Here is a 5402-nt window from a genome sequence, read left to right on the forward strand (position 1 = left end):
CTTTTTTTAAATTGTGTATCATTTATGGGTATAGTTTATAATAGCCTAGGCCTAATGGATGTATAAAAACTAAAAAGGCATTATAAAAACATAGTAAATAATCAACTAATGATGAACAATGGCCCTAGCATGGCTCTAACGGTAGGTATTAGGTAGTTAGAGATCCCTGTCTAGCTCCTAATGTTATGTGTGCATTAATGTGTCCTTAAGAATGTGTGAACTAATGTGTGGATGGAATGTAGGGGGGACCTGCTTACCTTCGGGGCCAGGACAAGCCCAGACGATATGCCCTCCGTCAGCAGACAGCACAGGCCCGTAGCCACCTCCAGCGCGTTCCCCTCCAGCGGTCAGGGCCCTTAACACTGGGCTGCTACACCTGTGGCCTGCCGATTCAAGCCCGGGTCATTCGCAGACCCCTCCCCATCTCTCTGCCCATTCGCTTCCTGTCAACCTCTCCTACTGTCCTGTCATCAATTAAGTTGAAAAGACACACAAAAAACATATAAATGAGTATATGAGTGGGAAACGTTATGTGAAAGTGAAAGCCCATTGGGAAACTCCAACTCCCGTTGTCATTGTGACAACATTGTGACAGCACTCCACAGCACACAAGTGAACACTGCACACTGTACACAACGAAATTGCATTTATGCCTCACCCATGCAAGGGGGCAGCCCTCAATGGCGCCCCAAGGGAGCAGTGCGGCAGGACGGTACCATGCTCAGGGTACCTCAGTCATGGAGGAGGATGGGGGAGAGCACTGATTAATTACTCCCCCCACCAACCTGACGGGTCGGGAGTCGAACTGGCAACCTTTGGGCTACAAGTCTCACGCCCTAACCGCTTACCCATGACTGCCCCCATGACGTGATTTAAAAAAAAAAAAATAATAATAATAAAAAAAATAAAAATAAATAAAAATTATATATATATATATATATATTATTTACATTTTGTAAATGCAGGGGTGGATTAATGAACGGGCCTACCGAACGGGCCAGGCGAACTTGGCCCCACAGCCACGACCCAAATCAGCCTTCAAAACCACATTTGCAACACTAATCTTTTCAAGTTGCTTCATGTGCCAGCCAATATAGTATACGATGTCCCTAGGCCAAGCCAGGTCCAGGGGCCCAAGGGGGCCAAAGGGCCAAGGCCCCAAGAGGCCAGGCCAGCTTGGCCCCATGGCCTCGACCCACAGTGGGCCAGAGGCCCCAAGGGGCCAGGCCAACATGGTCCCTCAGCCACGACCCAAACCGGTCTTCAAAACCGCCTTCGCAATAATAATCTTTCCAAGATGCTTCATGTGCCAGCCAATATAGTGTACAATTAACTGGCATAGTCCCACAGGCCAAGTCAGGTCCAAGCCATGTGACAATAACTTTGTCTCAACATCTCAAATTTGAGAGAGTGAGTCAGATGGGATTTGCCATTCCTTGCCCTGAAATTGATTAGAATGGAGGAAATTGCTGGGGGCTGGGGTGTATCGTAGCGTCCAATTACCTGGATCAAGATGCGTTTTTTTTTAGGGATATGGGGGGCCAAGACAGTGTCTGGCCCAGGGGGTCATAATTTCTTAATCCGCCCCTGTGTAAATGAATAAAACATATTCTGTTAAAAGGTTTGTAAAATCCTGAACACATTATTTGTAGATATTTTATAAAGCACGAATAAACTTGGACACAATAAAAAATGTGATAATGTAAATCTTTATAATGCTTTTTATGCATCCAATGTGTTACCATTTTATGATATTGCGGCTTGTATTGTATATTTGGACTACAGCCTGCCTATGTGATGTCATGCATTATTATTACCTGCATGGTCAAGCATTTGCCTCGGATAGGCCTACAATGGTGGATGATGGGAAGACATTTTTAGAACGAGGAAACACAAACTCATGAGAGAAGTCATTTTTTGTGACCAGACAGTCATCGACCATTCACGTCAGAAAGTGTAGCTTGTGGCAGTCTATAGATAAAGCGTAGCACATGTGCGTTTGAACCAATGCATTGTTTGGCGCTTCTTGCGCGTCCACGGCAAAAGAACGTGCCTGTGATGTCACGGTCGTGGGGGTAGCTGTGCTCTACTAGCACTAATCTCAGACTCGGGCAGGCAGAGTGAGAGAGCTTCACGAGGAGTGTGGACGGAGCACCGAGTGTCCTCCTGATGGATAGTCGCTCTGTTTTCTGAATCGGAGAGAGAAATCTCATCTCGGTTGTCACCTGCTGTTCTGAATGTCCTGGGTGAGCAATTGTCTATCTTTTTACTGCGGTGTTGTACGCGCCTTTTGTTATTACAGTATTGTCTTGTGACCACAGACAGGCTATTGAGGTTGCAAGTTGCAGGGAGAGAGCTCTGAAATCCAGATGCATTGTTACATAGCCTGTCCGAGGCTGCCTTCCCATTCTGCATCTCTACCAATTAATCCAATGAATGGCATTGAATGGCAATCAATTTAGCATCCCCTACGTAAATTAATTAAACGTAAATTAAAACGTGTCGGTGGCGCGCAACTTGGAATGCGTTTTTTTATTCTGTCAGTTGACTGAGAGGCGCACGGTATTGAATCCATCAATATTAGCCATTCGACGTGGTCTTCACAGGGGTTGTTGCAACAAATGCATTTTCAAAGAAATCTCAATTGTCTTGTTGAGCACCATGGCATGCCACTGCATATTCGACCGTTTTTATTTGTCCCGTCTAGAAAAGAATATGCTGGATGTCGATGGATTGATCAACCCAATTGCAATACAATCCAACACAGACATTCATTTATTTAAAAGCAGTATGCAGTCAAAGTAGGCTATTCGAAATAAAAAACACGTATGCTAGACATGCAGACTAGTTCATGCGACCTCACACATCCCCACGGTTAATAGCCTATCTGAATCTGGGTGGTGAGGTAGCCTATAGCCTAATGAACGCATTTCGCAAGATGAGGAGAACAGGTATTTAGGAAAGGCGTGGGGGGTACAGCAGGTGGACAGCTGAGTAGTTGGCTGACCTTGGAGAGATGACTGTCTGTGGTGGCAGTAGGGGAGGAGGACCACAATTTTGGGGTCCATTGGCTATGGGGAAGTGTGAGGAATCGATTGAAGAAGATCAATTATTTGTTTTCAGCTTGACATGGCATCATCTGGTCTTGTGAGTTGGTATACGAATGCTTGAGGCTGGGTCTCCCATGTCATCTTGACTTGGCTATAGACAGGATTTTAATGTCAACAGAATGCTAATTATTTAAGCCGACATCACAGAGAAATGCCACACCATCACTAGATTTCACCCATACAATATTGTATAGGCCATACTGACATCATTTTGTCCTAGAAAACTCATGGCAGACAGGAAACATGTTTTCTGGTGTTCACCTTTGTTCAAGAAGGCGACTCCGTTCACGTGTTTTCATGTCACTGAGAGTAGGCCTACTCACACACCCATCCCCTCTCTGTTTCACTTACAGCCACCTGTGTGTGTTAAGCTATTACAATTCTCTCGTGTGTAGTCCTGTTGTTGAAGGATACTTCAGTTGCCTGCACGGGAATGGAGAATTTGTTTTTATCGTAACCTAAAACATTACACAGGAAAATGTCACTAGACATGGAAAATATGGAGTAGCATGCTCCAGTCACAGAGGGGGTTTTACACTGACCACTCTATAGGTTATTATTGAAGGAAGCGCTTTGCATTCTGCAAATTGTGGATGTTGCATTATTCATTGGTTATAGCCCCTTAATGCACGCCATACCTCCTGTGGCACGCTGTAATAGTCATTGAAATGTAACTACCATAGCACTACAATACTAACTTATGACACAACACAGGGCCTTTAGTAATGCACCACGACTTGTTCATTACCATACTGGTAACAACAAATGTATAAAGCCGCGTCTTAAGGGGTTAATAGGAGGGAATGTGTACTGTTATGGCAGTCAGTGATGATAAGAGATGGATGAGGGGGGCTGTGGGGGTGGGTGGTCGTCAGGTCAAGAGGAAACTGCTCGGTTCTGCCTCCCCGTGGAAGATGCTAAAAGTAGATGGGATGCTAATGCTTATGGGTAGTGACAGCAGAAGTTGGCGGGGACAACATAGCAGCAGTGTTGCCAAATCCCGCCCAAAACGTTCTCAAAAACCACCAAAATGCGCTAAATTCCGCCCAAGTTCAGCAAATGACATTGATTTCTATAGGCATAAAGCGGCAGAAAAAAAACGCCAAATGGCCAGTTTTCCCCATTTTCACCCGCAGACGGCCATCCCCAGTAGCCCAATTTGGCGGGTAACCGCCCAATCTGGCAACACTGCCTAGCAGCCCCATTCTGCAGCTCATGTACGCTTTGGGCACAGTTTGCCCGGCCACGCGGCACAGTCGAAGCCATGGCTGGGCTCCCCGTCACACTACACTACACTGCACTGCCCACCACCCACCATACTGCCAATGCCCCATGCCCATCCTCTCCACCCACTCAAACCCACCCAATGCACTATTATAGCGCACGCACGCACGCACGCACACACACGCACACATGCACGCACATACATACACACACACACACACACACACACACACACACACACACACACACACACACACACACACACACACACACACACACACACACAAACGCACAGACACACACACACACACACACACACATACACACAAACGCACAGACACACAGGCACAGACTCATCCACTCACATCTTCCCGCTTTCTGCACGCCAATCTGTGTGACCCCCACGCATGACCGCAACCATTCCCCTCCACACACACACACACACACACACACACACACACACACACACACACACACACACACACACACACACACACACACACACACACACACACACACACACATCTCTTTCTCTCTCTCTCTCTCTCTCTCTCTCTCTCTCTCTCTCTCTCTCTCTCACCCACACACATACATAAGTATAACTGCCTTCAGCATCCCACACACACACAGATCTGTGTGACAGCCATCTTTTCCCATCCAATCCCCTTTAACTCTACGTCAGCCCTGTGAGTTCAAATGGCCCATGACAGTGTGGTGGCTGTGGTGGCTTAACTAACAGTATTAGTCTACTACTGGACTGAGGGGTTTTCTGTCCAAAATCACTACCTGAAAGCTTGTTGTTTTTCATCTAAAATTGACCTCAGAGCTGAAATCCCTACTCTATGAATGTCATCCAAGAGTTTTCTGCAAAGCCATGCAAGTATTGCAGCCTTTTGAGCTCGCCATGTGACTATGTTTTTTCAGAACAACAGAATTTGTTTATTTATATAGGATACTGAGCAGTTGCAACAGCACGGCGATTTTGTTCAGATCGGCTTGTGAAAATCTATTTGCATCTGTGGCATATGAATCATCCGCTGTTTTTGAACAATCAACAAGGTTAAAATG

General features: G+C 46.0%; 1 protein-coding gene across 2 annotated transcripts in view; it reads left to right on the forward strand.

Moving 5' to 3' along the window:
• Positions 1–2090: 2090 nt before the first annotated feature.
• Positions 2091–5402, forward strand: part of pkib (protein kinase (cAMP-dependent, catalytic) inhibitor beta) — a 46719-nt gene continuing 43407 nt past the window's right edge. For both annotated transcript variants that reach the window (XM_063222373.1, XM_063222372.1), the window contains exon 1: positions 2091–2246. The gene's annotated coding sequence lies outside the window, so the exon portion shown is untranslated. The remainder of the gene's footprint in view (positions 2247–5402) is intronic.

This window comes from Engraulis encrasicolus, chromosome 18 (assembly GCF_034702125.1).
Source record: "Engraulis encrasicolus isolate BLACKSEA-1 chromosome 18, IST_EnEncr_1.0, whole genome shotgun sequence".
Taxonomy (NCBI): Eukaryota; Metazoa; Chordata; class Actinopteri; order Clupeiformes; family Engraulidae; genus Engraulis; species Engraulis encrasicolus.